This window comes from Bubalus bubalis, chromosome 24 (assembly GCF_019923935.1).
Source record: "Bubalus bubalis isolate 160015118507 breed Murrah chromosome 24, NDDB_SH_1, whole genome shotgun sequence".
NCBI classification, from domain to species: Eukaryota; Metazoa; Chordata; class Mammalia; order Artiodactyla; family Bovidae; genus Bubalus; species Bubalus bubalis.
Window position 1 is genome coordinate 4,102,640 of NC_059180.1, and position 23,896 is coordinate 4,126,535.

Consider the following 23,896-nt stretch of genomic DNA (forward strand, 5'->3'; position numbering starts at 1 on the left):
GCCCAGGTCTGAATGAGAGGTGGACTGAAATGAGAGTGGGCACGTGTCTACAGGGTTTCATAACTTTATACCGGAGAGGGCTGAAAGTGAATGGGAGAGATTTTACCTTGTGGAGGCGTAGCCTGGGCCATGGCCCTTCCTAGAAGTTTGCTGTGTGATGAGAACAAAGGAAAAGTGAGGGGAGAGGAGTTTAAGATGAGAAAGGTAAGCATTTCTCAAGTAAATCCTGCTGACGGAGGACCAGCAGTAATCCATCAGGCGAGTTAGAGTAGTAACGCTGTTTGCACATTCCCACTCTTATTATAAATAACTTTGGGAGAGAGAAATTGTTTTCTTAACGATATTGGCACATCCTTCAGGAAGCAGGTTTATCAGTTTGTAATAGAGGATTGTTAAAACTTCTGAAGTGAAATGAAAAAATAGATTTTACCATAGTATCCCAAAAGCTGCATGAAGCATATTAAATATTTCAAATTTGTGGGGAAACAGTAAATCATTTAAATGAGAGTAGAAAAATACATGATTCTCCAGCCTGATTTTTTTTTTTTTTCTTGGCCATGTGGCCAGTGGGATCCTAGTTCCCTGACCAGGGATTGAACTCACACCCCTTGAGCTGGAAGCATGGAGTCTTAACCACTGGGTCGCCAGGGAAGTCCCTCCATCCTAATTTTGAAGTGAATCAAGCTTGTCAACTTTTCACAGTTAATGTCAGTCTCCCGGTCGACATGATAGAACCAACATGAGATCCTGTCGTGCTTTGTAATGTGACTGGAGACAGTTCAGCAAGTGTTTATTTTGGGTAAATGTCTTTCAGTTTTCTGTAAATATTAGAAAAGACTCACCTGAGTCAATTCAGTTGGCTAAGAATATTTTGTGATTTACTTTGCTAGAGCAAATTTGCTCTTTTCGTGGACTTAATGTCACCAGGATCACTGTTCAAATAGGGAGAAATAAGTTCCTGTCTTAAACTTGTAGCAGGGCAATTTTTAAAAATTATCGTTCTCTTCTTTTGAGCAACTTATTCCTGTAATTAATAAAAATGGCAGTTTGCTATAAAAAAAATGGCAGTTTGCTATAAAACTGAGCATTTTAATGATAATTGGAAAGTATTTCCCAATATCGGGCTAGTAGCGATTTTTCTTTTCCGGTTTTCATCCAGATGTTTGGCAACATGTAGACACAGTCTTACTGCAGTTTTCAAATTCACTTTCATGGGAACATATAATATCCTCCGTTTATCTTGGACGGCAGAGTTTCCTTTTTCTTTGGACAGATGCATATGAAACACATGCTCTTCAAGTGGAGTTTGTGGTCCTCTGAGAATTCTATGAAGGAGGAAATGGGTTGACCTATTTCGTTGCTATGAAGTAAAAACAATCTTGTTTTCTTTTTTTTTTTTTAGAGAACATCTGGGTTGCATTTATTTTACATTCTGGAAGTTCTTTAAAACCACAATTTGATAATATGAGGCTTCATTAAAGCAGTCACTATTTAGCTATTTCTCTATTGATTCAGTGCTAGGGTGGCTGCATAGACTTTTGAAAGTATTTAAAAAATTTTTGCTTTCTGTAACATGTAACTTTTAAATGACAACCCTTGATTTTAAACCAGAAAACAGGACCTAGACATTTTGGGGCAGCAGGGGAAAGACGGGTCAACTGGGTTATTTCTCTGCTGCCCACTGCGTGTAGGCTGGCCGTCTGTAGGGCTGAGTTGGAGTCTGTAGCAGCCCATTTTGCTCCATATCCCAAATAAATCCTCCCTTTCTTCCTTGCTTAACAACCCTGATTTGCTTAAGCTGTCTAAACCAGTAAAGGTAATCCCATTTTCCTTATTGATTGAAGGAAGGATACAGAAGCCAAGTTCATCATGAGCTGTGAGGGGCAGTTTGCAGGGGGACTTCTTGGGAGACTTTTTCCTTCTTGGAGGAATATTCAAGGAAGAAACAGTTCCTCCTCTTACCGCGGCCTTTGTCGGGCCCGGGTGGTGGCCAACCCGTATTCATGGTACCCCTCAAATCTGTTAAGTTCCAGGCCCTCACGCTGAAGATGGTCTGCTGGGCTCTCGGTGGAGTTGCTGGGTCCCATCCACACAGGAGGGCCCTCTCCCCTCCCGTCTCTACGTGTCCTGTCTCGTGGGACATGCCTGTCTTGTTTTGGGGCTATGGAGAGGTGGCTGGAGCCAGGGGCCATGAGGTTGCCTGATGCTGGCTGGAGCAGCAGGCGGGTTTCAGTCTCTTATTTATCAAGAGTAAGGATCTCGTCTTGGCCACTGAGGGCCCGGAGGAAACCTCATCTCTCTCCCACGCGTGTTCACTGGGTGTATATATTTATCCCTTTAAGAACTGGGCTAGGTTATACTTTCTTTCTGAGATGAACACTTTCTCCTACATTGAATAAAACAAAATGTATTTTCACATGCTCGTAAATCCATTAGCAGTTTCATTTGGCACATCTTTATGACTATATTTATTTTAACACAGAAGGATTTTTTAAAAAAAAAAAACAGCAGTCAGAAGTGGCAGGCATCGGCCATTTAATATTCTGTTAGAAGACAGGACTTCCTTTGAGCTCTTCGGAGAGGAAATAAAGCGATCAAGAATGTCCTTTTCCAAGTTGCAGTAATTAGATTAAAATTTTTTTGAATTGAGACAGGCAGATGAGTTCATTTCTGTGTGTGTTAGAGTATGGGAAAACGGGAGGATTTCAGTGACTTTTCAATGTTTGGCCTGTTCACACGATGAGGCCATATTTCCCGAGTGTGGGAGGACAAGTGGCCACAGACTTTGATGCAGTGTGTGATGCACTCAGAGGGCGAGAACCGTCTTGAGAATAAAACGATGCCTTTCATTGCCTGCGCAACAGGAATATTAATGTCGGGTGAGTGTTCTGAAACATTGCGTGTCCCCAGGAATCACAGAGTGTCTGCCGTGGGCTCTCCCAAGACACGCCATTTCTGGAGCTTGAGCCTTTTCATCGAAAATCGCGGTTAAGCTCTGTGCCCGTCAGACGGTTACTGTGATGTTTTTGACAAAAAGTCACATGCCTTCTTCCCTCCTTCCTCGGGTCAGACTGGTCCTGAGGGGCTCTGAATCTTGCTCGCGAGAACATTCCTGCCGGCGGGGCAGCCCGAGGGAGCGCGTGTGGGTCCCATGCCCATCCGGCAGCCCCCGTGGTGGTTCTGCCTCCCAGATGCCCAGTTCTTTGGCCGGATGTGCAGAACATGATTATTATTATTTTTTTTAATCTGGAAAGAACATAAACCAAGATGCTTCCCCAGGGGCTGTGCTGCTGTCAGTGCTGAGGTGTTTGACTTTAGGATTTCAGTCTCTGGGACCTTCGGGGGCCTCCCTTCTGCCCCCTCCCCCGGAGGGGCATCTGAAGCCTGTGTCACGTTTTCTGTACAGAGCAGACTCGCCTGCGTGTAACGCTGAAAAAGGCTTTCAGAAGTGTTCTTGCTGCTTCTCCATTTGAAATTTTATCTCCCTTTTCTGTTGGTGAAAATGTGTGTGGGCAGCCCCAGGGACTGTAGCCCTCCAGGCTCCTCTGTCCATGGCCTTCGCCAGGCAGGAATACTGGAGTGGGTTGCCATTCTCCTCTCCAGGGGTTTGTGAAAATTTGGGGGTAGGGTAAAAAGCATTGCACTCTTGAGAGGAAAGTCCGCTTCACCTAGTCCTTCCAGCGCCCGGAGATCTGCGGCAGGCCTGCCCGGGAGCCCCGAGTCTGGGATGCGCCCCGGCCCACTGCCCTCCGGGTGGGTGGTCGCTGGCCCCAGCTGTCTCCCTTCGGAGAGGGAACACCTAGAAGCTTCTCTAATCTCATGAGCTTGGCTTGGGCAGTTTTATCTTGGTTTTAGTAGTCAAACAGATTGGCGACTGGGAATTTCAGAAATAGATTTGACAGGAGAACCATTTCCTTAATTAAAAGAGCTGTAAATTGACAGCCAGGACCCATCCAGCATTCACTAGTTAGAGATGAAAGACCGAGCTCCGGTGGTAAAAGCTAACCTGATCACCTTCCCCAAGTGCTGGAGAGGGGAGTCTTTTAGTATAAACCCTTCATTTTAGGCTGTTTCTGCATGTTTTATTGAAGCTCTTGTTCCCTAATGTCCCTACACTCCCCCACCCCCCACCCCTCATCCATCATCCATCCAGAGACCATTACTTTTATCCGTTTATTGGAATCAGGGGGCTGTGGGGTGATTCAGCACTGTGGCGGGTGGCCTTCCTTGTCCTTGGCCATGCCTCCTCCTGGCTGCTGTGTTGGGATGAACCACGCAACCGCTGCTGCACTGATAACCTCAGTCCCAGGGGATTGGAGAGGCCCCCTTCTCCCTTGTGAAATCTGGGCAGTAAGAGTCCAGGGTTTGCCCGTTTGCTCCATCAGGTCAGCCACTGAAGGATGTTTCTGACAGTTTTCCCAGTTTAAGGCAGGAGATAGTCAACCGTGGTGTCAGTGGTTTGTTCTGAGAATCTGAGTCTAGTAGGGAGGTTTATTTAAACATTTGAACCGGTTATTTGCTGTTGACATTTTAAAGGAAGTATCTGCAGCTGTGGTACCTCCAGCCTTGAGGCTTTGTGTCGATTACTTCATCTCCTTAAGTCTCAGTCTTCTCACATGTAAAACGGACATGAAAAAGCCCATGTGAAATTATGTCCTGAAAAGTTAATAAAAAATTCCAATCAGTAGGCATTTAAAGCCGTTAGTCATCAGAGAGGCCAGCCCCTTGCCCCCGATTACATTCACAGCAGAGCAGAGGGGCGGATCCTGTGGGTTTGGGCTTAGGAATAACCGGTGATTGGCAGGATGATTATTGTTTCTTTTCTCTCTCAAGTTGGTATTTTGAAAACCTTTGCGTCTACAGAAAAGTTGAAATAGTGTTGTCAATATCCATGTATCTTTAACCTCATTGCTAGCATTTTGCCACATTTGCCTTATCTCTTAACACTGTTAATACTACTTTTTTTTTTGGCTAACCCATTTGAGAGTAAGTTGTGTATAATGTAACACTTTATTCCTGAATACTAAACAGCATTCATCTCCCGAGGACAGTCTCCTACTTAACCACAACCATTGCCACACTTAAGGGACCCAGCAGTAAGTCCATACTATGCTTTCACATGTCATTCAAATTCTGTTTTCCCCAGTTTGTTCCCACAATGCCTTTTATAGCTATTTTTCTTACCTATCCAGATTCCCATCAGGGTTTACACTTTGTATTTAGTTCTGTCTCCTCAGTCTTAAAAAAAAACAAAACACAACTCTTTTGTTTTGTACAATGACTTTTTAAGAGTCCAGGCTGGTTGCCTAATACCATTATTTGTATCCTGTAGTCTAGATGACATATATATAAACAGAAGAGAGGAATGCTTTGGTTTCTTTCATGTCATTTAAAGAACTATATGTTAAAGTCATCTGCTTGATTCAAGGTCAAAGCCACATTCCTTTTTCTTGTTCTTTGGTAAATGTGGATCAGATTGGTAACCAAAAGGAGTTACTAACCGGCTCCGACGCCAGTGGAGTATGCTCGTGGGCGGACTTGGAACCAACGCACACGGTGGTTGGTTAGCCCACCCCCATATGGAGGTGATTAGTTATCTGGCTTAACATACTGAGGAGTTTGTTTTAATATTTGGCCCTGGTTTCACAAAGAAACGAGCTTTAGAATTGGAAAACTTAGTAAGACAAACTATTTACATAACACAGAAGAGATGTCTTTGCTGCCAGAACCTTGGAGGAAGAGCAGACCTTCCAGCTCTCAGGAACGTCTTTTTCTTCCTCTCTCCTTCCCTCCACGCCTTCCTAGTGGCTTTAAACGTTTGTAGACTTGAGCTGCAGCTGAGGCTAATACAGGATCCAGCTGTAGCTTTTTCTGTTGTTGTTAGTATATCCGGTGATGATCATAGCACACTCACTGTATGAAAATTCAATAAAGGAAAGGGCAGGGTGGGGGAAAAAAAAAAGTGACACTCTGCAAAAGTATTCGAGAGACAGTGACTGGTTCCAGGAGTCTCCCTGCCAGACCTGCCCTGCAGTGTCTGCGAGGAGTCCAGCAGTCGTCTCGGTCTCTCCCTTTTAATCATGTTAGGTGAACAGCGTGAAGCTGATGTGTTTTCAGCGGGGCAGGGACCCCTCAAAGTGCTGTTCATGCTCCCATGGAGGGGGCAGCAATCTGGGGAAAGAGTGGTGTTTTCTTTCCTTAGATCTGTTCCATAGAAGTCATACTTAGCTCATTTGCCGGACAGCAAGTTAGTATAGAATCAGCAGTTCAGTAAAATTAGATTTCAGATTTGCCTGTCTGCTTCCACATAATTCCTGTAAAAGCCTTCGTCCCTGATCAGCTCTGTCTTACAAGAGTTTGTCGCTCAGTCGTGTCCAACTCTTTTGCAACCCCATGGACTTTAGCCCGCCAGGCTCCTCTGTCCATGGGATTCTCCAGGCAAGAATACTAGAGTGGGTTGCCATTTCCTTCTCCAGGGGATCTTCCCGACCCAGGTATCGAACCCAGGTTTCCTGCATCGCAGGCGGATTCTTTATGGTATGAGCCACCGCTACCTTAAAAGCAGGAGGCACGTGTAACCTCACCCAGTAGCGGAAAATGGATTATGGGTTTCCAGATAATACTTTTTGTGATCAATGTAGTAATCATAAGACTAGTGATTTTCACATGCTTGTGCATCTTGAACATTTTCTTTTTTTTTCTTTTTTTTTTTAATGTTACGGAGGTCAGATTTCTCAGGTTTATTCTAGTTGTAACAGTCATCTTGTCTGGGGGCAGTTTGAGACCCGCATGGCCTGTGAAGAAGTCCTGGGGTTCCGTGGTGATTGTCCAAGCTGTGGGTTCTGGACTTGATTTGCTGGGTAGGTTTCCTTGAAACTCTGTACTCTGTTTTTAGATGATCTCTCTACATTTCTGAGGTTCAGGGCATCAGTAGTAAATATATTTATTATTTAGCATAGAAATATCATCGACTGTCTTAAGGCTGTGTAAACTTTATAAGAAAATTAAACCCGTGACACTTTAGTGGATGTAAGAAATGGGTGCTGCTTAACACATTGAAGAGCACCCTGCCCTGTCCCTCAGACCCCTACTGTGTCTGTGCCAGCGGGACCGCTGTTTTCAAGAACCCTCACCCACTTTACGCTGGACAGTTCAGTCTCCTAGGTTCTCACAAGTTACTATTTTCGCCTCCCACTGAGAGAAGCGTTTTTTTAATGACCCTTCAAGAGACTTCCCACCAGTCTCCTCTGCCTCTGTCCTGTCCCAGTTTTAGTCATAGTTTTTGCTTTTTTTTTTTTTAAAACTTCCAGGTGGCTTAGTGGTAAAGAACCTGCCTGCCAGTGCAGGAGACATAAAGAGATGCAGGTTCGATCGCTGAATCGGGAAGATCCCCTAGAGAAGGAAATGGCAACCCACCCATTCTCTTGCCTAGAGAATCCCATGGACAGAGGAGCCTGGTGGGCTATAGTTCATGGGGTCGCAAAAGAGTCGGGCGTGACTTAGCAGCTAAACGAAAGAATAGTCTGTAGTGTCTTAGATTTATAGCTGATCGGTCTGCTGCTTGGTGTAGCACCGAAGACCCTCTTCTCCTGAAGTGACTGATCTAATGAAGGTGTTACGGCACCTCTTTTCTTTTTAGAAACCGAACTGTCATTTACATAATATTTTGTCACCCTTTTAAAAAAGTTTATTTTTTATTTTCACTCTGTTTAGGTTTTAAAAGTTTTTCAAGCTTTATTTTTTTCAAGTGTCGTGATTTTTTTTCCTTTTTTAACAAACTGAAGGATGGTTGATTAACAGTGTTGTGTTTCCGGTATACAGCAGTGCGATTCAGTTATACATGTATTAATATACACTTCTTCATATCCTTTTCCAGGGTGGTTTATCACAGGATGTTGAATATAGCTCTCATGCTATACAGGAGGACTTTGTTGTTATTTATAGATGCTAGTTTGTATCAGCTAATCCCAAGGTCCTAATTTATCCCTCTCTGCCACTCCCCCTTTTTGGTAACAACTTTGTTTTCTGTGTCTGAAGAGTCACCCTTTTAGAGTTATACGATTCCGTGGTTTTTAGTATATTCACAGAATTATGCAGCCATCATGTGGTTCTAGAACATTCTCATCACCTGAAAGAGTGCGCTGTCTCTGTTGGCACAAGCCTCCCTACTCAGCCCCACTCTTCTTCTGTTGCCGTGGATTTGCCTGTTCTGGGCGTTTCATGGCCATGGCCATCTGTGTCTGGCTCCCTTCTTGGAGCAAGTCCCTCCACGTTGTAGCATGATCCCATTTTCCGAGCCCATCCACACCCTGAATGATTTCAGTGGAACGCCTGCGCTCTGCCTGGGAGTGCAGGGGCCGGGGATTGGCTGGAGAGATTTTACTCACCTCTGTCATGTGGTTGAAGCGTGGTTTGTGTGCTGCCTTGAAGGTTTTTAAGTTGGCATGTGTTTTCTTCCCATTGAGAAAGCTGAAGTTTATTTTCGACATTTTTATTTGAAGAAGGACGACACTGAAGGCTTGCTGTCGTCATGCCTTGGTTTAGAATGTTTGTAATGCTCTGCGTGGTTGCTTCAGAGCAGAACCACGTTGTCGGTAGAAGATTTTTACGCTGGAAACCAACATACGGGTACAAGAAGCCGACTTTCCCAGTGAGCTGTACTGAAATGTGTTAATGGAAGCACAGAGAATCTCCCAGTGGGGATCCAGTGAGACTTTGCAAGTGCGATCCCAGCGGCGGACGCCTGAGACCAGACGTCTGTCCTCTGATCACCCTGCATGCATTAACACTTCAGTCGTGTCTGACTCTTTGCCACCCTTTGGACCAGGCTCCTCCATCCCTGGGATTCTCCAGGCAAGAGTACTGGAGTGGGTTGCCATGCCCTTCTCCACGGCATCTTCCCAACTCAAGGATCGAACCCACATCTCTTAAGTCTCCCGCACTGGCAGGCAGGTTCTTTACCACTAGCACCACCTGGGAAACTCCTATTCACCCTGAGATCCCAGGAAACAATCAAAAAGGAGGCAATAGGAAACTCAGAGCAGCAGAGACTGGGAGGGGGACCTTTTACCAGGGGAGAGTTTTCTATAGACCTTTGAAAGAGACAAGAAGTTGGAACCTTTCAACAAGAAGATGAAAACCGGATGCAGGTGGAGCGTGAGCAGAAGGGCTCCCGGGCAGCCCCTGAGCTGAGCGAGTGTGGTTGTGGATGTGGTCGAGGACTCAGGCCGTCCGCCAGGGGGCGCTCCCTCTCTCATCCCCACCAGGGATCAAAGCCGGGCCCACAGCCGTCGAAGTGCCTCACTGCTGCACCACCGGGGAATTCCCAGCTCTCCCTTCTCGTTTTGAGGCGGTAGCACTTTGCCGTTAGGCAAATATTTCTTCATGGAGATGGAATTCTCTGGGGGAATTGGGGCTCCCAGAGTAGGTACCAGCACGCAACTGGAGCTTTTCCCCCCGCTGTGTGATGGGGGCTTTTCATCCCAAAGTGAAGCTTGCCCGGGACTGAGCACAGTGAACCTTCCCGTTCAGGATGCAAGTCGAGGAGGGAAGGTACCTAACCCAGTGCGAGAGGAAGCCGCACAGCTGCGTCTACTTGTAAATATGTCCAGACGGATGGGGAAAAACAACGGAAAAGAGAAAATGTAATACAAAATTTTAATGGAGAGGGTAACTGCCTCCCAAAGGAGGAGGATTCAGAAGCTAGAACCCTTGAGAAGAGGATCATTGGAAACTTGAGGGAAGGTGGGACTTGAGCACTGGTGTTTGACTTCCGGCCTCTCCTCCCCGTTAGGTCAGTAGGTTCTGATGGAAGTGATGGAGGAGAAAAAAAATAGGTGAAAAACCGAATGGCGAGAATTGAAATCAGGGTGAAGAGATCCCAGGGGCTGACTCCTGACTGCTTCTCAAGGGCTCGGTGCAGGGTTAGGAGAAGTGTAAGAGGATGTGCTCTCGGCTCTGCCGATTGCAGCGAGAACAGGGAGAGTGAGGCTGCGGGGCAGCAGGCACAGGGTTGCGGGTCCCCGCGAAGCCTTGGTGTTCGGAGCAGCTGGAGGCCGGAGGACACAGACAGCTGCAGTGTGCTCAAGACTAGAGGGGTCCCTCCGGCTCCACGTCGTGCCCCCCCCGTGCAGCGGGAGCACCCCAACTCTCTGGAGCAGAAGCTGTGCCAGATGGAGAGCGATGTACAGAAACTAGGTCACAGAAGCAACACGATGGATTCACGGAGAAGCTGGACCACTCGCGAATGGGTGATGCAACCTGATGTGCCTCGGCCCTCCAGCTCACAAACTTAGATCTGGAAGGAAAAAAAAAGCCCACCAAACTCAGCTTCCTAAGCAGTACCAGCCATCGTTTTGAGGGCAAATCGCACCTGAATATCCTTGTTCCATGATAAGTAAAAAGCAAAGAAGCAACATGTTGCCAGGATAAAATAAGCAACAGTGATAGACTTTTTGAGGCAGAGGAAAAGTGTAATTTTTGAGGAAGACTAATTATAGAAACTAAGTCAATTTCAGGTTGAATCTGCTCTGTGCTTTTTTTTAAAAATAAAATTCAATTTAAAATTCAAGGAAGACTTTGAAATAACGTGATTGAAAGAGGAGATAAGGCAGATAAAGTGAAATGAATGAGCTGAGAGGAAGAAACCTTAATGATACTAAATGCATTTGCAGGAAGAACATCATTCCAATGTAGCAAGTTAATCAGTGCTCTGATCTAAATAAGTTGTTCCTGAGGAAGCCTACCCAAACCAGCAGAACAGAAACAGTAATCAGAGATACAATGGAAAAACCTGTCTTTGAGCTGAAAAAACAACAGCTGCTTCTGTGTATTGAAAGGGCTCATTCTGCTAAGATGAAATTAGTGGAAAGAGCAACTGTGCTTGTAAAAGTTTTAGATCTCAAAGATAAAATACAGTACAGCCAGCCAGTCAGAAGGGGGGCGGGGGGAGGTTACTTAACAAGGAAGAATCACTACGACTTTAGGCTTTACTGTAACACTGCCAGAAGATAGAGTGGAGGGTAAGAGTTTTCGTGGCTGAAAGATTGTAACCAAGAATTAAATAATTACACTAATTGCTGTTCATTTGTGAGGGCAACAAACAGATGTTCTGTGAAGGTACAGAAGTCAGGCCTAGCACCCCCGCCTTCTGCTGAGCTCACCCTGCTTTTGCACTTAAGAATTACCAGGGCCAGCACATTTCCTTACTCTTTAAGGAGCTTCCCCCCGCCCCACTCCCCACCCCCACTGCTACCTGGACTGAGTATCTTCCTGATAGACCAGCTGTGAATTTTTCTTGGGGTGGAGGGGGACACTTTTTCAAAGATATATTCCAATCTACTAAAAGATTAATTAGAATAACTAAGGAAGGAGAAAGTTGTGATTTATATTTATAATATGATTCATAATGTGATTTATTTTATAATAAAATGGACATGGAATTGAAATCATGTAAACATAAGTTTAAGTGTATGTAATTATAGATTTGGTTACAAATCAAAATTCAATTGTCGTTAAGTCTTGCCAGAGAAGATAATGTAATGAAAAAAACCCCACAGTAATTCAGTAATAATGGCAGCAATAATAAAGGTGGATTGAACTCTAACAGAAGCCAAGAAGTAGGTGATGGGGGAGTCAGGGAGGTTGTGCAAAGTGAAAGTCCTGCCTTTTCCTCTTACTGTTTTATTTTTGATCTTGAAAAATAGAAAAATATAGTAGTGTGATTTTTTTAAAAATAACTTTAAGTAACGTCTAGAATATTTGAAGGATATACATTCCACATCACTAGAGGGAGAAAAATACAGGTAAATTTAATTCATGGGGTAGGATCAGGTTATGTGGGATCCTAGGTCCCTGACTGGGGATTGAACCTGTGCACCCTGCTGTGAAGATGCAGTCTTAACCACTGGACTGCCAAGGGATTCCCAGTCTAGTTTTGTTTTTGTCATGGGCTTTTTGAATTTATTTAGAGGAGAATTACCTGCTTTTCTTCTGCCCACATATGGGAAAATCTTTAAGAAGTAAATGCCTTTTGTGGGGTAGGGGTTAGTGGGAAATTATCCATTCTGTGGAATGTATTTGTTTAGAAATTTAGATCCTCCATGACTCATCCCCGTGCTACTTTGAGATGTTTTTTGACAGATCTTTAGGAAGGTCTTTGAGGCAGAAAGGATTGGGGAAGAGGGGTGGTGTGATTGGAGGTGGTGAGGCGGGTCTAGTGTGGCAGCGGCTCCCTCTAGACTCGGTTTCCCAAAGGTGCGCCTTCCGAGGGTGGTGAGGACCAGGAGGAGAAGTAGAGATAGCCCGGTGAGCTGCCTCATCCGAACATCCTTGGCCAGCGAGGAGGAGCCGGCTTTTGTGGGACATGAAATTCATCATTTGGAACACCCTCTTCAAGAAAAATAGCACAGAATTGAGTATCAAAGCGAAATTGCTTACAGCGAGAAAGAATTCATAACTTAGAAATTTTAGAAAGCTTAGAAAACCACAAACAAGTCAGACCTCAGACAAATCCCACAGTTCTTTTCTGTGCTTGACACAACTTTATACTTTTCCCTGCATTTTTGGTTGCCTACTCTAGCTAATTGATAACTTCTGCACATAACAATAATGTATTTTACTGAAAAAAGGAATAGCAAGATCATTCAGTCTTTCCCCCTAGGATGGTTGAATGAAAATTTTAAATAATTGATAATTTAGGAAGGTTTCTTTCAAGATTTTGATCATTGAAAGTTTTTAAGTTTTCATTGTAATACAAGAATTATTTTTTTGACATTTCGAAGCTTTTTCCAGTCTTTTCCTTCTTTCAGTTTCTGGTTTTGAATTTTATCAGGATACCTCTTCATATATTTGAGTTTTTGATTGATGAAATGTTCTGAAAAACATACCAAGTTACTCTAAAGATAATGCAGGTACCATGCAGTCGGAATGCATGGAAACGTTCCCGCTAAGTCGTGTTAAGTACATAGTTGACTCATGAGCGGGTTTAGAATTTTGTCACCTGAAACCATGATTCTTCAGGCTGTTTTGTCACTTAGATGGTAGCCTGTGTGCTGCTTTATCTGTGGAGTCTGACACTGCCAGACATAATCAGGACAGGATGCACCAGATTCACTGTGGTTCGCTGGGCTGCATCAGGCTCGCACGTTCAACACAGACTTACCTGCTGGTTCCGGACCGCAGGTGTAGAAACCTGTACGCATCGAAATTCTCACAGATACTGTTTTTCACAGTAATCACCAAAGAAGAAAAAAATGTACTTGTGACTTGTGGTAATCGTCAAGGGTGTTCCTAACAGGATAGCATTTCCATTTTGATTAGACTTCAGTGTTAGAATCAAGTCTGCTTTATCTGCAATGTCCTCGGGATGTCCCCAGTGGTCCACTGGTTAGGACTTCCCCACTCTCACTGCTGAGGGCTGGGGTTTGTTCTGTGTCTGGTCAGGCAACTAAAATCCCATAAGATGCAGGGCAAGGCCAAAAAAAAAAAAAAAGGGTATGTATCCAGTGATGGGAACCACTTTCCACAGACTGCCTTCTGACTCGGTACAGTTCCCACCTCATTTCTCCTCCACTGCCCTCCCCTCTCAGGCACCAAGAGGCCCCACTGCAGTAAAGACCCCTCTGCCTGGTGCCCATCGTCCACTGTTCCATCAGGTAAGGAGGCTCAGGTGTCTGTCAGCCATCCGATCACGTGTCCTGTCACGTGATCCGCAGGCGTGACCGAGAGCCACGTAAAGTATCCCAAGAACCCAAACCACATGCATCCCTAGCTCAGCCTCCTCTTAGGGGTCCTCAAGTTTTGCAAATTGATCTGAGAGAGAAATTTCCACAAGTGGGATTCTGGATCCAAAGGGAAAATGGATCTGAGAGGTTGGTAGAGGTTACCAGCCTTGCTTCCATACCTGTTTGCTATTTTTAACTCCTACCAACCACGTGGGAGACCTCAGAAGCCCCTGAAGCCTCATCCACAGAGAATGCCAGCCTGTGCCCGTTTGTCTGCTGGGTTATTGATCTTTTCCTTTTCAACTTCTAGAAGGTCTGTCTTTGTTCGGGCCATTCATTCCCATGATCTGCAAATGTTGTCTCCCGGTTTGCCGATTCTCTTTTGACTCTGCTTATGACATTTTATTGGCTTGTTTTGCTGTCATGAAGAAAATCTTATTTTTTAGTGTAGCCGAATGTTTTTTTTTTTTCCTTTTGCGGCTTCTTAATTTTGAGTCATACTTAGAAATGACTGCCCCATTCCAAGATTATAAAAGACTGTATCTGAATTTTATTTTATAGTTTCCCTTTCTACATTTAAGTCTTTGAACTTCTTGGCATTGCTTTTGGTGTATGATGTGAAGTGTACATATAGCTTCCCTGCCGCCCCCGCCCCCCCGCCCAGAGGACTATTTTGTCCCCATTTATTAAAAAGTTCATCTTTACCTTGCTGCCTTGTCATAAGCTAAGTTTCCATCTGATTTGAGTCCTTCTAGACTTAACTGTTCTGTTCCCTTGGTCTGTCTGTTATGTCAGTACTCCCCAGTTTTCTTTCCTCATTGACTGTGGTGTTTTAATATTGTTTAGGGTTGTTTCTTCCCCCTTTTCAGTTTTCAGAGTTTTCCTGGCCCTTTTTCTTTGCTTTTTTTTTTTTTCCTTATGATCTTTACAATCTGCTTGTCTACAGCAGAAAATAAACAGCTGCCACTTTGAGATGGCGTTAGATTTATAGATTACCTTGGAGAGTATGACGTGCTTCTGATGTTGCATCTTTATGTCCAGAAACGTGATATGTCCTCCCATTTAAGTCCGTTAGGTCACGCAAGAATGTGTTAAAAGTTTTCCTTTCACTTACACACACGTTTTACACATTTATTAAATTTATTTCTGGATGTTTGATGTTTTATTGCTTTCCCAATTGAGGTGTTCTTTCCAGTTTGTTTCCATTTTATTATCTAACTAGTTACTGTTGGGATTTATGTAAGCTGTTGATTTCTGTGTATTAACTTTGTGCCTTACTAGCTTACCAAATTACTGTTTTCTAGACACGTGGAGTTTTGGTTGGTTCTCCTAGATTCTCTACTTCCACAGTTATTTCTTTGGCAAGTGATCATTTTATCTGCTCTCCAGATTTTATTCCTGTGATTTTAGTCTCTTGTCCATTTGCATTGGCCCTGAGTCCTGTTTTGAAACTGTGCATTTTGAGATGCTAGTGAGGCCTCCATAAGGAGGAGGAGGAGGCGTGGGTTTGAAGCTGAGGAGACAGATAATAGGGCTGGGAATCATATTTGCAACAAGACATTGGGAGCAAGTGCAGTGGGGAATGGGGACAGAGCTGGAGACGGAACGGCGGCGACTCGTGGGCGATGATGGGCAGAGACCGCAGAGCCCAGGCAGGGAGGGCTGGTTGGCTCTCTTCTTGTTTTCCCCTTATCTTAAGTAGTCTTTATTTTTAGAGCAGTTCTAGGTTCAGAGCAAAACTGAGCAGAAATTTCAGAGGTTTCCGTGTGCCTGCTGCTTCTCCACCCCTGCTGCGGACAGCGCCTCCAGGAGTGGTCAGCTGTGACGGCAGGCAGGTCTCGGGTCACCCCGGGGCCCACTCTGGCCTGGGGCACCCTGTGGGTCTGGGCGTAAGTCTAGTGACCTGTGTCCATGCTCGGGTCCAGCGCAAGCGCTCCACAGAAGGCTTCTTTGAGAATTCCCCCTGGCTTTCTCGGCGCTTACCCTCCCTGTGCTGCGTACACTGCGCTGCTCTTTGTGTTTTCTTTACTAAGCACAGGACTCCGCCTAGTCTGTTGAACTCCATCTTGTTCATTAGCAGTCGTTTCTTTAATCTTTCACTATTTTCCCCTCAGCTCTTTTATTCTTTTTAATATCGAAGTAAAGAAGTTCCCTCAGTGGGAATTGTTCAAACGGTTACCTGCGGGGTAACTGTGCCTGAACAGCGGCCTGAGGGTGCTTGCTTCCTTTTGGTGACAGATGAAGCAATAAAACACATGTTTAGGATTCAGTGTTTTGTTTTTTTTTTTCATGGACCTGAACTTAAAAAGCAATTCCTTTAAAAAGAAACAGCTTTAAAAAAATTCAACTGGCTCCTAGAATGTTAATAGTTCATTCTTCTGGTTGGTACAAGCTGTGTAGTCATTTTGAGTGATAACTGTCGGCAGAGTAGACTTCATAGGGTCGGAAGGTTGTCTGAGGTATTTAAGATGTATTTTCTGCTATCGGAACGTCACAGTGAGGGAAGGCCGTGGTGACGCTGTCCTCGCGGCCGGCCGGGGGTGCGGGCCGCGTTCTGGAGACGTGGTACACACACACCCATGCGCGTGGCTAAGTCTCAGAGAGCTTCCACGCTTGCTGTGCCTGCAGGTTGGCCGACTTGGGAGACTGTGTAGACGAGATGAAGATGAGTGTATACATACATACATACATAGCGCTGCCATCTGTGGTGTGGCGTCTCAGGTTTCATATGTGGTAGGAGACCACCGTGTGTGAGGAGGAGAGTGGGGGGCTCAGTGGGGGCACCCGGAGCCCAGGACAAGCACCAGTGGCCCCGCCACGGGGGGCCTGGCCTTGGGGGTGAGTGGTTCTGGCCACGGGGACTAGGGCTGACCCCATGGAACGAGAGGTGCCTGAGCCTGGGGGAATGAGCGGGCGGTCCTCCTGCCAGGGGGACACATGCCCCCGATGGCAGGGAAGCGCGCTGAGCCTAGGGGCCGGGTGGGGGAGAGGCTGGACCACCGCCAGGACCAGAGGCGAGTTGCTGCACGGCTCCCAGGAGGCTCTGGTTCCTTTGCCGTGTCGGTGGGGAAGGACCGTTAGTGATGGCACGCCCTTGTTCTGCCCACAGATCGCCCCAGCCCTGCCACTCCCGAGCACAAGGAAGTCCCGTGTCCCCTTCAGGATGGCCCTACTGGACCCCGGGCTCATCCCGCAGCCGGGCCGGGAGCCGGAGGAGGCGCGGTCTATGGGCACTGAACACGGAGCTGCCCCTCCCTGCACACAGCTGCATGGTGGGGCCACTGGGTCCCCGTGCTTCTGGTCTTCAGTACAAGTTGTGCTGAAACCAGCCCCGTCCTTGAGCGCCCGGCCGTGGTGGTGAGCCCCTGTCACGGTGTCCCCCTCGTGGGGGCTTGAGGTGTCTCCTGCTGGCTGACCTGTGCAGTCAGGCTCCCTGAGAACTTCCAACACGAGGGACAAGGGCCTCTCTGCTTTTCCTCCAGGAGGTCCCTTGGCCCAGATGCAGAGTGGACCAGTGGCATCTGAGTTCCTGGAAAAGCAGACCTTGGTCAGGACCCAAGAGTCATGTGTGTCCTCTTCCCAGGGCGGTGGGCGCCTGTCCTGTTTGGTAATTGCATCCTGGGGACTTGGCGCGCCCTTGCTGGCAGCTCCGCAGCACGGGAGGGCCGACCCCACCCCGCCCCAGGCTCCTGCGGCACGTGGTCGGGGCGGCAGGGTGGGCGCGCTGACCAGCTGGGTGATATAGGAAGATAACTGTGTGTGTTATGTTTAGACCAGCGAGGAGGTCTTGAAATAGGGTACCGCTGGGACTAGAGATGAAGAGACAGGCTTACTGTCTGAAGCAGAACCAGCACTTGACACAGAGGTGGGGTTGGCAGGACTTGGTGACCTCTTGGGTGGAGGTAGAGAGAACTAGCGCGCCGCCCGGTGAAGACCTGAATCAGGCAAGCAGGGCAGCTGAATGCGTGGAGTTCAGGACGGTGGGGTGGCTTCGGACACGGTGGGGTGTCTCTGTGACGTCGCGCTTGGGATGCCTGGCAGGCAGTTGAGTGCCCCACTGATGCGCGCCGTGGTGACAGCGCTGAGCTGTCAGGACACGCAGGGGCGGGGGGCGCCCAAGGGCCGAGGTTGCAGGGAGCAGCCCTGCATGGGGAGCTTGGGGAGAGGAGAATCCGGGGTGGCAGAGTGAGGGCGGAGGCAGCGGGGCGCGGGTTCGAGTGACCAGAGGCAATGGTTGGGAAGACGCCGGGGAGGGCACGGAACCTGCGGGAGCCCGAGAGCCCCACGCAGAAGGCCGGCCGCGGCTGGAGGAGGCCAGGCCGCAGAGCCCCCTGCCTGGGCAGGTGCCCGCGGGTGCCGCTGCCACCCCCTGGGTCCTGGCCGCTGCTGGCACTGGGGAGCCATCTCTAAACTTCTGGAGCACGCTCTGTGAGCCGGAGCCCTGCGCAGGGGCAGCTCGCGGAGGCTCCGTGGGTTTCCTGATGGCAGGGGCCTCTCACAACAGGCCAGGAGGCAGGCTGGGAGGGTCGGCAGGCACTGTGCTCCTGGTGGGCTTAGCGGGGCAGGAGCAGCAGCTGGGAGGATAAACGGCCAGTGGGAGGAAGGAGACCCCTGTGCCCCGGGGCCCGGTGGTCAGGGCTGGAGTGCGCTCGACCCCTGGGGGCTTATGGCTGCCCCTGCAGCCTGGACTCCCAGGGCCTGCCTGCGTCTGCCTGTGGGTTTACCAAGGTTGGAGAACTGATTTGCCTCCTGGTTTGTGGTACAAGTGCAGGAATGCGCTTGTCACTAGGTTGGATTAAAGCGTGGTTGAGTTTATCCAGGAGTGGGGTTGGCAGTGGGTCTGGTGGAAGGGCTGAAAAGGAAAGAAGTTATTAGAAAGGTGCGTCTTTGCGCTGAGCAGGGCACGTGGGACCTGGAGTGCATGGAGAGACCAGGAGACAAGGGCGTTTGGTGAAGGCAGGCAGCGGCGGAGAGCGGAGCGCCGAGGTTGTTGGGTCAAAGTCAGAGGAGAACCTGGGAGGGAGACTCCGTAAGAGGGCTTGCTGGGGGCGTCTCAGGACAGCAGCAACGTGTCCTCAAGGCCTTCATGAAGGGAGAGGTTGGTTCCTGTCTCGGGGCTACAGGCTGTGAAGTCAGTCCGTCCCCTCCTGGTAAAACAGGCAAGGGGGGCTGTGTCCTTTGGGTGCAGAGGCAGAGCTGCCTGCTGGCCCCCCGGGTCCGGTTCGGTGAGACCCCGTTCGAGTGTGAGGGTATGTGCAGCGGGCGTCATCAGTCCCCATGGAGGGATGGGGCATCTGGCCAGGTCCCGATGCCCTTAAACTGCTCCCTTCCTGGGTCGACTGTGAGCACTCAGCGGTTTTCCATTATGAACGGGCTCCTCATTGGGGAGCTGGTATGGTGAGCATATTAATTCTAGTACTGCCTGTCCCCTGGGATAGGTCCATAGTTAACCTCTGAACTTGCCAGTCAGCATGAAAGTGATGAAAGTCATATTTCTTACTGTAAATGGATAATCGGGCATGCCGATTTGAAACATAAATTGCTCAAGTGTGACTCCTATGTTGGAGGACCTGAGAGGTGGGCCCATTCCTGGCACATAAACAAGTCCAGCTTCTGGGCTGCAGGGGCCCTCCGGTGGCGAGCACCCCTGGGTGAGGCTGCTGGTGGGAGGGTACCCCTCTGCGGAACGCTGCCACCGGGTCCCGTGAAGTCTGAGCAGGGCACCTACTTCCTGCAGAGCCCTGAGTCCCTGCTCCACGGGGCCCCCTGTCCAGAACACCCTTCAGTCTGGCTCCGTCCCGCTCAGCTTCCAGGGCACTTGGGCAGGTCCTGAGGCCCTTAACCTGCCTCCCTCCCAGTTCAGCCTCTTGGGCACACAGCGGTTCTCCATTATAAACGGGCCTCCTCCCAGCCCTCTCTACCCTCAATCTAAAGTTCCTGCTGTTCTCTCTCTTCCCTCGTAGAACTGTTGTTACTGTTCAAATAATAATAATAATAATGTGTGTGTGTGTGTGTGTAGGGGAGGAGTGTTACCTCACTGGACAGAATGTGTGAGCCGGGCTGAGGCCGGTAGTCTTGTTCACGTGTGTGGCCCCCAGTGCAGCAGTCCCTGCTCAGGGCAGGTGTTGAGTAGTGTTTGCTCAGCGAATAGAGCCCTGGGTGTGGGGGTTACAGGTGGGAGAGCGGAGACCTCGAGGGGAATCCGAGGAGTGAGCCGAAACCCCGCCAAAGGTCGTGGGGGCAGGTGCCTCTGAACTGTGGAATAACATCATCGATTTTCTTTTTTCTGATTATAAAAGTATAAGCTCCTAAAAAAAAAAATTCCAGAAAATTACAAAGAGGAGAAGGAAAGCCATCTATAATTCTACCACTATCTCCATTTTGGTTTGTATAGCTTGACTGTTCTGTGGGTGAGTATATATGTTTTTCAGAACACGAACACAATTGCATATACTTATGGTTTCCTCCCCAGCTCTTCTCATTTAATTATGTTGTAGACATCCTTCCGTGTCAGCGAGATCCACGTTGGATTGGCTGCGTGGTATGGTCATTGGAATGCAAGCCTGTCTCCTGTTGCAGTTGTGTAGATTACATTGGTGGTTTTTGTTTTTTTTTTTTTGGCCATGTAAATTGCACTGTGATGAACAGTCTTGAGATTGTCATTCCAGTCCTCCAAGACAGAACCTTCCTCGAGTCTGGTGGCCGGTGGAGTAGAATGCAAACGGGGCTCTAAGCATTTCTTTTTGACCGGTTTTGTCTCCTTTGCATGAGTCATTTGATGCCCTCTGTAGAGCCAGAAATCCCGAAAAAAGTGCCCCTCTCCGTCCGAGAAGAAGGGGAATAAGTATTTTAGCTTTAGGTGCCTGAGGCGCTGCTTGAAGGAGGAGAAACGCGCTGTGAGCCCCTCTCTGGGTGAAGGATGTTAATAGCCGGTGGAATCGCAGCAACAGCAGTGACGGGCTCTGGTGGCGGTTATTAATTGTCCACAACGGGCCCCGTGTTGCACGGGCACTTTGTGTTTGGAGTAGGAGCTCCTCGGTTCTCTTAACAGTCCTTGAAATTGGTGCTACCGGCCCCATCGTACAGATGAGGAAACCGAGGCCTGACCAGGTGCGATGACTTGCCTGGGGCTCGGGAGGGCAGCGCTGAGCCGTGGCCCCCCGCAGTTGTGTGTTCCTGGGGTCCGCCCTGGCGACCACACCCCACTTGGTACCTCTCAGGAATATGAGCTCACCTGGCGGCCCTGAGAGGTAGTTTCTCTGTAAAGTGACATTAAAAAGACTTTAAAGACACTGTGTCTGTCAAAAGAGAAGCAGAAGTGTTTTAACATCTGGGGGAGCATATTTAAAATCCAGGTGTGGCTGATTCTGTCTGTTTGGCTGGAGAGGCGGTGGGGGAGAGCAGGGCCGTCCAGCGCCCGGCCACGTGTTTCCTCCTGGGTTTCCCCCACGCTCTCTCTGGCTCGGGCTGCTTTCACCTTCCGTTCCTCTGGTCTGTGATGTCGCTGGACAGCTGCTGGACATCTGTTGCTGAGGATGCGGTGGACGGATGTGTCAGCGGCTCTGACCTGGCCGGTATCGGCGCCGGGAGCCGAAGGGTCTCCGCGGGCGCTGGGCCGCATCTTTTGTTCCCCCGGTCACCCAGCTGCAGGCGCTGCCACCGCCCATAAAGATGTCTGACAAAGTTAAGGGCCTTTCTCCCATAGCAGGAATAGAGGAAAAGATGAGACAAAGTGGAAGGTAATCTCCCATTAAAAAAGGACGGATTTTACATCCTTGAACACAGTGTTCTCCAACGCGAGGGAATCCTCTTGTGGATCTGGGCTGCGGGAGGGGTGGCCGAGGGGGAGAGGGGCCCGGGCTTCCAGAAGCTAAAATGTTAAAGTTGAGCATGGCTTGGATGCAGATAAGAAGTTCTTTTGCCTCCTCGACTTGGTTTACAACCCTCATTTTTTATTTTTAAGGTCATCTGGGGGCAGTCTTTCCACTCGCAGCCTGGCTCTTTCAGTGTGGCCTGACCCCCAAGTCCAAGCCTCCCACACAGCTTGAGAACTCGATTCTTTGTTCACAAAGACTTCTTCCCAGCCCCTTTCCTCCCCTCAAAATACTCCATATTTGGAGTGAGTCTTATGAACCAGAGCATGGCCAGAGGACACGTACGTATGTTCTCCTGTCCCGTAGACAACGGAAAAGTCCTCTCCTTAAAGCATGTGTGTATGAACATGGAAATGTCCCGCCAAGCCTGGGGCACACGGTTTTATGAATGTGCCGAGCTGTGTGATCTATATGCTGTTTATCTCTGAAACTGAAAAGGATGTGATCCCCGGTGGTGTGAGATCGTAAAGGGGGCTGGAGAACCAAGGATACAGGTCCTTAGACCGTTGTTCTGTGAGCCTGGGTTTAGCAGTTAAACCCTGAAATGGGGACGTAAAATAAGGGAAGCTTCACATTTTTACATTCATTGTTACATGATTTTTTTTTTCTTAAGAGGAGAATCTGAGTCAGAATGAGCCTGAGCTGTGGTCTGGTTTGTGAAATCAGCCCCACCTCCCACGTTCTTCTGATTAAAGACACAGAGCCGAAGCAAGTCCGCGGCTCTCGTTCTCCAGAAAGCTCGAGTTTTTATCCCCTGGCCCAGCCGGGCCCGTAAGGTTCCTTGCTGACACGCAGGGTGGATTTCTGCTGGAGGAGTCCCGGTATCAGTCTCAGAAACATTTGCAGTCAAGTTTACAAGATGATGTTGTCTTGGAAGACGCACAAAGACTCTGACAGCCCGTTTGGGTGGAGAGCTATAAATCTGCTAATTATTGGAAACTTAGTTGATGTCAGTGCTCCTTCCCTCTGGAAGCCCCGCGGAGCCGCGTGGGTCGGAGGCAGCGTCCGCGATGGCCGCGCCCGCGACTTGGCCCGTCCTTGTCGGGAGTGCTTCCAGGTCTGCTGAGCGTTGTAGGTTTCTGCCAGAGATCCCTTGCCGGGGTTAAGAAATCTTCTATTCTTAGTTTACTGCATTTTTTTTTTTTTTTTTTTTTAAATCAGGAAGGGCTGTTGAATTTTATCAAGTGCTGTTTTTCTGTCTGTTTGAGACAGTCATGTGTTTTCCATTAGGCGCCTTTCTGTACTGGTCAGCTTTCTCAAAAAGCCATTTGCACATAGTACATCCACTCACCCAAGGCTTAGAGCGCCTTTAGAGCCCTGACTTTGTGTGACTGCGCGTGTTTTTCCTCGAGTTTGATTTCTCCTTCATTCTGTACCTGTCTCCTTTCCACTTTGAGGTGATTCCTGCATTTCTAGGCTGTTGGTGATTCTTTTTCCAGAAGCCTCTCCTGTCCTTTAACTCGTTTAGGGGAGAGGGAAGCACGCACCCCTATGCCCAGGCTGCCCTTTGACCTTGGGCTGCCCTTTGACGTCGTCTCAGGGACTTTGAAAAGCAAAGGACAGAATTACCCTTTTTTCTTTTAAAAAAAAATATTTTCAGCACAGGTTTTCTCTGCCTTTAGTTTTTTTGCAAGCCTCATATCATTTAACATCAGAGGAATCATACAGTGTGTGGTCTTCTGTAGCTGGCTTCTTTTGCTTAGCATATCTAGTAGCAGGAATCAGTAGTGGGGTTTTTTGTTTGTTAATTTTTGTGTTTTTTTGTGTTTTTTTTTTTTTTGTTGAATAATATACTCCATTTTGTGGCTATATGACAACCTGTTCATCTGTTCATTGGTAGCTGGGCATTTGGGTTGTTGCTACCTTTCAGCTGTTGTAAACAGTGCTCCAGGAATATTCATGTACGAGTATTTGTTTGAATACCCGTTTTAAGTTCTTCTGGGTATATTCCTAGTGGAGTTACTGGGGCGTATAGTAATTGTGTGTCCAGCTTTTCGAGAAACCTTTAAAATGTTTTCCGGAGTGACCGAACCATTTTACATTCCCACCAGCAATATATAAAGAAGGTTCCAATTTCTCCACACCCTCGCCAGCACTTGTTAGAACACTTCCTTGTTAGGCACTTCCTTGGTGTGAAGTACCACCTCATCGTGGCTTTCATTTGCATTTCCTAATGACTAGTGATGTTGAGCATCTTTCCATGTGTTTCTTGGGTGGTTTGTATGTCTTCTCTGGAGAGATGTCTGTTCAAATCCTTTGTATTTCACGGGTTGTTTGTCTTTGACTTAAAAGAGTTCT

General features: G+C 47.9%; 1 protein-coding gene and 1 long non-coding RNA gene across 4 annotated transcripts in view; one reads left to right on the top strand and one right to left on the bottom strand.

Moving 5' to 3' along the window:
- CYTH3 (cytohesin 3) overlaps positions 1-23,896 on the top strand; it is a 67,388-nt gene that overhangs the window by 9,296 nt on the left and 34,196 nt on the right. The window lies entirely within an intron of this gene.
- On the bottom strand, positions 4,516-5,790 carry LOC123331623. The gene is made up of 2 exons (XR_006548365.2): positions 5,697-5,790; positions 4,516-4,656 (listed from the first exon to the last, which is right to left on the bottom strand). It is a non-coding gene; the product is annotated as an uncharacterized LOC123331623 (long non-coding RNA).